Below are 9329 nucleotides of genomic sequence, written 5' to 3'. Positions count from 1 at the left end.
TGACATTATGACTATGTCAACATTCTGTGGATTTTGACATGGCGCATGTGGACAATTTAAGCCATGTTGACATTCTGAATGTTGACATGGTTACCGCTGACCGTGTGACCGGATACCCTGCAGAGTGGTGAGCCCAGACTGAGCATGCCCAGACACTTAGAAGAAAAAAGCTAGCAGATAAAGAAATACACACTGACCATGCCGTATTGTGGAAAATGGGGACTCTTGCCTGCCGCAATGTGGAAAATGGGGACACTTGCCTGCCGCAATGTGGAAAATGGGGACTCTTGCCTGCCGTAATGTGGAAAATGGGGACTCTTGCCTGCCGTAATGTGGAAAATGGGGACACGTACCTGCCGTATTGTGGAAAATGGGGACTCTTGTCTGCCGTATTGTGGAAAATGGGGACTCTTGCCTGCCGTAATGTGGAAAATGGGGACACTTGACTGACGTATTGTGTAAAATGGGGACACTTGCCTGCCGTATTGTGTAAAATGGGGACTCTTTCCTGCCGTAATGTGTAAAATGGGGACACTGCCTGCCGTATTGTGTAAAATGGGGACACTTGCCTGCCGTAATGTGTAAAATGGGGACTCTTGCCTGCCGTAATGTGTAAAACGGGGACACTTGCCTGCGTAATGTGTAAAATGGGGACACTTGCCTGCCGTAATGTGTAAAATGGGGACACTTGCCTGCCGTATTGTGTAAAATGGGGACTCTTTCCTGCCGTATTGTGGAAAATGGGGACTCTTTCCTGCCGTATTGTGGAAAATGGGGACTCTTGCCTGCCGCAATGTGGAAAATGGGGACACTTGCCTGCAGCAATGTGGAAAATGGGGACTCTTGCCTGCCGTAATGTGGAAAATGGGGACTCTTGTCTGCCGTATTGTGGAAAATGGGGACTCTTGCCTGCCGTAATGTGGAAAATGGGGACTCTTGCCTGATGTAATGTGTAAAATGGGGACACTTGACTGACGTAATGTGGAAAAAGGGGACTCTTGCCTGACGTAATGTGTAAAATGGGGACACTTGCCTGACGTAATGTGTAAAATGGGGACACTTGACTGACGTAATATGGAAAATGGGGACTCTTGTCTGCCGTATTGTGGAAAATGGGGACTCTTGCCTGCCGTAATGTGGAAAATGGGGACTCTTGCCTGACGTAATGTGTAAAATGGGGACACTTGACTGACGTAATGTGGAAAAAGGGGACTCTTGCCTGACGTAATGTGTAAAATGGGGACACTTGCCTGACATAATGTGTAAAATGGGGACACTTGACTGACGTAATATGGAAAATGGGGACTCTTGCCTGCCGTAATGTGGAAAATTGGGACTCTTGCCTGCCGTAATGTGGAAAATGGGGACTCTTGCCTGCCGTAATGTGTCAAATGGGGATTTAATGTATCAAGGGCATTGCGGTGTATGGCATAATATATATTTTTTATTTTTTTCCTGTGCTCGCCGTGATCTGTCGGTACAAGGTCAAAAACTGGGGTGTAAGGTAGTCTTTTCAGATGAGTTCATGCCCATTTTACAGAGACCATGCCCATTTTATCGAGACCACGCCCCCTTTGCCGGGCGCGCACATACCTTTTCCTTTTTAGATCTATGGGGAGGGGGCGCATTTTTTTGTTATGTCGATGGGGGGGGGGGGGGGGGCGCATTTTTAAATCTTGCACTGGGAGCCAAATTGGCTAGAAACAGCCCTGTTCAAAACAATATGAGGGATACAGTACCAGAAAAAATCAGGCAAGAATACAGCAGCTGAAACACCCAGCAATGCAAAACACCAATTTTAGGTGGATGGCAATCAGGAATGATCAGAGACAACTGCAGAGGGGTGTGGTGTGACTGATCAACACTTATTATGTTGACAGTCATGGTCGAACTGTCCACATACAGCATGTTGACAGCGACCATGTTGACATTCAGGATCATCATGTCTACCTGGACGCTATGTTGACATGATGAGCTGTTGACAAACTGTCACTAGTGGTCAGTGGTCTTTTACCCTCTCCCAGCAGCAGCTGCAGCTCCAGCATCTTCTGCGTCCCTGTGGTGCTGTGACAGTGACTTCCAGCAAGGGCCTATAATGCTCCTGTGTTCTGTTGAGTATTTCTCCCTCTATTCCTAACCCTAATCCGTAAACCCCCACCCACCGCAGCCAAACAACAACCTACCCCCAAAGGCTAAAAACCACCCCCATGGCGCCCAACTCTAACATGGGTACAATTCAGATGTTGACATTATGACTATGTCAACATTCTGTGGATGTTGACATGGCGCATGTGGACAATTTAAGCCATGTTGACATTCTGAATGTTGACATGGTTACCGCTGACCGTGTGACCGGATACCCTGCAGAGTGGTGAGCCCAGACTGAGCATGCCCAGACACTTAGAAGAAAAAAGCTAGCAGATAAAGAAATACACACTGACCATGCCGTATTGTGGAAAATGGGGACTCTTGCCTGCCGCAATGTGGAAAATGGGGACACTTGCCTGCCGCAATGTGGAAAATGGGGACTCTTGCCTGCCGTAATGTGGAAAATGGGGACTCTTGCGTGCCGTAATGTGGAAAATGGGGACACATACCTGCCGTATTGTGGAAAATGGGGACTCTTGTCTGCCGTATTGTGGAAAATGGGGACTCTTGCCTGCCGTAATGTGGAAAATGGGGACACTTGACTGACGTATTGTGTAAAATGGGGACACTTGCCTGCCGTATTGTGTAAAATGGGGACTCTTTCCTGTCGTAATGTGTAAAATGGGGACACTGCCTGCCGTATTGTGTAAAATGGGGACACTTGCCTGCCGTAATGTGTAAAATGGGGACTCTTGCCTGCCGTAATGTGTAAAACGGGGACACTTGCCTGCGTAATGTGTAAAATGGGGACACTTGCCTGCCGTATTGTGTAAAATGGGGACTCTTTCCTGCCGTATTGTGGAAAATGGGGACTCTTTCCTGCCGCATTGTGGAAAATGGGGACTCTTGCCTGCCGCAATGTGGAAAATGGGGACACTTGCCTGCCGCAATGTGGAAAATGGGGACTCTTGCCTGCCGTAATGTGGAAAATGGGGACTCTTGTCTGCCGTATTGTGGAAAATGGGGACTCTTGCCTGCCGTAATGTGGAAAATGGGGACTCTTGCCTCACGTAATGTGTAAAATGGGGACACTTGACTGACGTAATGTGGAAAAAGGGGACTCTTGCCTGACGTAATGTGTAAAATGGGGACACTTGCCTGACATAATGTGTAAAATGGGGACACTTGACTGACGTAATATGGAAAATGGGGACTCTTGCCTGCCGTAATGTGGAAAATTGGGACTCTTGCCTGCCGTAATGTGGAAAATGGGGACTCTTGCCTGCCGTAATGTGTCAAATGGGGATTTAATGTATCAAGGGCATTGCGGTGTATGGCATAATATATATTTTTTATTTTTTTCCTGTGCTCGCCGTGATCTGTCGATACAAGGTCAAAAACTGGGGTGTAAGGTAGTCTTTTCAGATGAGTTCATGCCCATTTTACAGAGACCATGCCCATTTTATCGAGACCACGCCCCCTTTGCCGGGCGCGCACATACCTTTTCCTTTTTAGATCTATGGGGAGGGGGCGCATTTTTTTGTTATGTCGATGGGGGGGGGGGCGCGCATTTTTAAATCTTGCAGTGGGAGCCAAATTGGCTAGAAACAGCCCTGTTCAAAACAATATGAGGGATACAGTACCAGAAAAAATCAGGCAAGAATACAGCAGCTGAAACACCCAGCAATGCAAAACACCAATTTTAGGTGGATGGCAATCAGGAATGATCAGAGACAACTGCAGAGGGGTGTGGTGTGACTGATCAACACTTATTATGTTGACAGTCATGGTCGAACTGTCCACATACAGCATGTTGACAGCGACCATGTTGACATTCAGGATCATCATGTCTACCTGGACGCTATGTTGACATGATGAGCTGTTGACAAACTGTCACTAGTGGTCAGTGGTCTTTTACCCTCTCCCAGCAGCAGCTGCAGCTCCAGCATCTTCTGCGTCCCTGTGGTGCTGTGACAGTGACTTCCAGCAAGGGCCTATAATGCTCCTGTGTTCTGTTGAGTATTTCTCCCTCTATTCCTAACCCTAATCCGTAAACCCCCACCCACCGCAGCCAAACAACAACCTACCCCCAAAGGCTAAAAACCACCCCCATGGCGCCCAACTCTAACATGGGTACAATTCAGATGTTGACATTATGACTATGTCAACATTCTGTGGATGTTGACATGGCGCATGTGGACAATTTAAGCCATGTTGACATTCTGAATGTTGACATGGTTACCGCTGACCGTGTGACCGGATACCCTGCAGAGTGGTGAGCCCAGACTGAGCATGCCCAGACACTTAGAAGAAAAAAGCTAGCAGATAAAGAAATACACACTGACCATGCATATGGGAAACAGAAAACTGAAAGTTCATTTTTGTGAATTGTAGGATCACAAACTAATTAAATATCTCCATAAAGTGAAATCTAGATTCACATATTCAAATTAGAATGACCTCTGGAGAAGGAAGAGCTGATCTGATTTGCTATCTCCTCTAGAAATGTTGTGATCTGGGTCTAAGATGAAGGTCAGCCAACTGTGTTACACGTTATGATGGGGTCATAAATGTAAAATATCCCTTAGGCCAGGTACACAATTGGTCGATATCAGCGATTTGCTGTATTGGCTAGAGATGAGCGGGTTCGGTTTCTTTGAATCCGAACCCGCACGAACTTCACTTTTTTTTCCACGGGTCCGAGCGACTCGGATCTTCCCGCCTTGCTCGGTTAACCCGAGCGCGCCCGAACGTCATCATGACGCTGTCGGATTCTCGCGAGGCTCGGATTCTATCGCGAGACTCGGATTCTATATAAGGAGCCGCGCGTCGCCGCCATTTTCACTCGTGCATTGAGATTGATAGGGAGAGGACGTGTCTGGCGTCCTCTCCATTAGAATAGAGATAGATAGATTAGATAGAGAGAGATTGTGCAGAGTCGCAGACAGAGTTAGTTTACCACAGTCAGTGACCAGTGCAGTTGCTAGTTAACTTTTATTTAATATAATATATCCGTTCACTTCTCTCTGCTATATCCGTTCTCTGCCTGAAAAAAAAAACGATACACAGCACAGTCAGTCACACAGTGTGACTCAGTCTGTGTGCACTCAGCTCAGCCCAGTGTGCTGCACAGTCATCAATGTATAAATTAAAAGCTTATAATTAATTGTGGGGGAGACTGGGGAGCACTGCAGGTTGTTAGCAGGAGCCAGGAGTACAATTATATTAATTAACAGTGCACACTTTTGCTGCAGGAGTGGTGACCAGTGCCTGACCACCAGTATAGTATTGTTGTATACTACTAATATCTCTTTAAATATCAACCAGTCTATATTAGCAGCAGACACAGTACAGTGCGGTAGTTCACGGCTGTGGCTACCTCTGTGTCGGCACACGGCAGGCAGTCCGTCCGACCAGAATTGTATTATTTATTATTATATACCTACCACCTAACCGTGGTTTTTTTTTCATTCTTTATACCGTCATAGTGTCATCCTAATTGTTACGAGTATACTACTATCTCTTTATCAACCAGTGTACAGTGCGGTAGTTCACGGCTGTGGCTACCTCTGTGTCGGCACACGGCAGGCAGTCCGTCCGACCAGAATTGTATTATTTATTATTATATACCTACCACCTAACCGTGGTTTTTTTTTCATTCTTTATACCGTCATAGTGTCATCCTAATTGTTACGAGTATACTACTATCTCTTTATCAACCAGTGTACAGTGCGGTAGTTCACGGCTGTGGCTACCTCTGTGTCGGCACACGGCAGGCAGTCCGTCCGACCAGAATTGTATTATTTATTATTATATACCTACCACCTAACCGTGGTTTTTTTTTCATTCTTTATACCGTCATAGTGTCATCCTAATTGTTACGAGTATACTACTATCTCTTTATCAACCAGTGTACAGTGCGGTAGTTCACGGCTGTGGCTACCTCTGTGTCGGCACACGGCAGGCAGTCCGTCCGACCAGAATTGTATTATTTATTATTATATACCTACCACCTAACCGTGGTTTTTTTTTCATTCTTTATACCGTCATAGTGTCATCCTAATTGTTACGAGTATACTACTATCTCTTTATCAACCAGTGTACAGTGCGGTAGTTCACGGCTGTGGCTACCTCTGTGTCGGCACACGGCAGGCAGTCCGTCCGACCAGAATTGTATTATTTATTATTATATACCTACCACCTAACCGTGGTTTTTTTTTCATTCTTTATACCGTCATAGTGTCATCCTAATTGTTACGAGTATACTACTATCTCTTTATCAACCAGTGTACAGTGCGGTAGTTCACGGCTGTGGCTACCTCTGTGTCGGCAGTCGGCAGGCAGTCCGTCCATCCATAATTGTATTATTATTATAATATATACCACCTAACCGTGGTTTTTTTTTCATTCTTTATACCGTCATAGTGTCATACTAGTTGTTACGAGTATACTACTATCTCTTTATCAACCAGTGTACAGTGCGGTAGTTCACGGCTGTGGCTACCTCTGTGTCGGCAGTCGGCAGGCAGTCCGTCCATCCATAATTGTATTATTATTATAATATATACCACCTAACTGTGGTTTTTTTTGCATTCTTTATACCGTCGTCATAGTGTCATACTAGTTGTTACGAGTATACTACTATCTCTTTATCAACCAGTGTACAGTGCGGTAGTTCACGGCTGTGGCTACCTCTGTGTCGGCAGTCGGCAGGCAGTCCGTCCATCCATAATTGTATTATTATTATAATATATACCACCTAACCGTGGTTTTTTTTTCATTCTTTATACCGTCGTCATAGTGTCATACTAGTTGTTACGAGTATACTACTATCTCTTTATCAACCAGTGTACAGTGCGGTAGTTCACGGCTGTGGCTACCTCTGTGTCGGCAGTCGGCAGGCAGTCCGTCCATCCATAATTGTATTATTATTATAATATATACCACCTAACCGTGGTTTTTTTTTCATTCTTTATACCGTCGTCATAGTGTCATACTAGTTGTTACGAGTATACTACTATCTCTTTATCAACCAGTGTACAGTGCGGTAGTTCACGGCTGTGGCTACCTCTGTGTCGGCAGTCGGCAGGCAGTCCGTCCATCCATAATTGTATTATTATTATAATATATACCACCTAACCGTGGTTTTTTTTTTCATTCTTTATACCGTCGTCATAGTGTCATACTAGTTGTTACGAGTATACTACTATCTCTTTATCAACCAGTGTACAGTGCGGTAGTTCACGGCTGTGGCTACCTCTGTGTCGGCAGTCGGCAGGCAGTCCGTCCATCCATAATTGTATTATTATTATAATATATACCACCTAACCGTGGTTTTTTTTTCATTCTTTATACCGTCGTCATAGTGTCATACTAGTTGTTACGAGTATACTACTATCTCTTTATCAACCAGTGTACAGTGCGGTAGTTCACGGCTGTGGCTACCTCTGTGTCGGCAGTCGGCAGGCAGTCCGTCCATCCATAATTGTATTATTATTATAATATATACCACCTAACCGTGGTTTTTTTTTCATTCTTTATACCGTCGTCATAGTGTCATACTAGTTGTTACGAGTATACTACTATCTCTTTATCAACCAGTGTACAGTGCGGTAGTTCACGGCTGTGGCTACCTCTGTGTCGGCAGTCGGCAGGCAGTCCGTCCATCCATAATTGTATTATTATTATAATATATACCACCTAACCGTGGTTTTTTTATACCACCTAACTGTGGCAGTCCGTCCATAATTGTATACTAGTATCCAATCCATCCATCTCCATTGTTTACCTGAGGTGCCTTTTAGTTCTGCCTATAAAATATGGAGAACAAAAAAGTTGAGGTTCCAAAATTAGGGAAAGATCAAGATCCACTTCCACCTCGTGCTGAAGCTGCTGCCACTAGTCATGGCCGAGACGATGAAATGCCAGCAACGTCGTCTGCCAAGGCCGATGCCCAATGTCATAGTACAGAGCATGTCAAATCCAAAACACCAAATATCAGAAAAAAAAGGACTCCAAAACCTAAAATAAAATTGTCGGAGGAGAAGCGTAAACTTGCCAATATGCCATTTACCACACGGAGTGGCAAGGAACGGCTGAGGCCCTGGCCTATGTTCATGGCTAGTGGTTCAGCTTCACATGAGGATGGAAGCACTCAGCCTCTCGCTAGAAAACTGAAAAGACTCAAGCTGGCAAAAGCACCGCAAAGAACTGTGCGTTCTTTGAAATCCCAAATCCACAAGGAGAGTCCAATTGTGTCGTTTGCGATGCCTGACCTTCCCAACACTGGACGTGAAGAGCATGCGCCTTCCACTATTTGCATGCCCCCTGCAAGTGCTGGAAGGAGCACCCGCAGTCCAGTTCCTGATAGTCAGATTGAAGATGTCAGTGTTGAAGTACACCAGGATGAGGAGGATATGGGTGTTGCTGGCGCTGGGGAGGAAATTGACCAGGAGGATTCTGATGGTGAGGTGGTTTGTTTAAGTCAGGCACCCGGGGAGACACCTGTTGTCCGTGGGAGGAATATGGCCGTTGACATGCCAGGTGAAAATACCAAAAAAATCAGCTCTTCGGTGTGGAGGTATTTCACCAGAAATGCGGACAACAGGTGTCAAGCCGTGTGTTCCCTTTGTCAAGCTGTAATAAGTAGGGGTAAGGACGTTAACCACCTCGGAACATCCTCCCTTATACGTCACCTGCAGCGCATTCATAATAAGTCAGTGACAAGTTCAAAAACTTTGGGTGACAGCGGAAGCAGTCCACTGACCAGTAAATCCCTTCCTCTTGTAACCAAGCTCACGCAAACCACCCCACCAACTCCCTCAGTGTCAATTTCCTCCTTCCCCAGGAATGCCAATAGTCCTGCAGGCCATGTCACTGGCAAGTCTGACGAGTCCTCTCCTGCCTGGGATTCCTCCGATGCATCCTTGCGTGTAACGCCTACTGCTGCTGGCGCTGCTGTTGTTGCCGCTGGGAGTCGATGGTCATCCCAGAGGGGAAGTCGTAAGCCCACTTGTACTACTTCCAGTAAGCAATTGACTGTTCAACAGTCCTTTGCGAGGAAGATGAAATATCACAGCAGTCATCCTACTGCAAAGCGGATAACTGAGTCCTTGACAACTATGTTGGTGTTAGACGTGCGTCCGGTATCCGCCGTTAGTTCACAGGGAACTAGACAATTTATTGAGGCAGTGTGCCCCCGTTACCAAATACCATCTAGGTTCCACTTCTCTAGGCAGGCG

The 9329-nt window shown here is 45.9% G+C and overlaps 1 long non-coding RNA gene across 1 annotated transcript in view; it reads left to right on the top strand.

The window, feature by feature from the left end:
* Positions 1 to 3981: 3981 nt before the first annotated feature.
* LOC135057850 (uncharacterized) overlaps positions 3982 to 9329 on the top strand; it is a 53660-nt gene continuing 48312 nt past the window's right edge. The window contains exon 1 of the long non-coding RNA XR_010244413.1: positions 3982 to 4102. This is a non-coding gene — a long non-coding RNA (uncharacterized LOC135057850). The remainder of the gene's footprint in view (positions 4103 to 9329) is intronic.

This window comes from Pseudophryne corroboree, chromosome 3, assembly GCF_028390025.1.
Source record: "Pseudophryne corroboree isolate aPseCor3 chromosome 3, aPseCor3.hap2, whole genome shotgun sequence".
NCBI classification, from domain to species: Eukaryota; Metazoa; Chordata; class Amphibia; order Anura; family Myobatrachidae; genus Pseudophryne; species Pseudophryne corroboree.
This window is presented reverse-complemented; position numbering and strand designations above follow the sequence as displayed.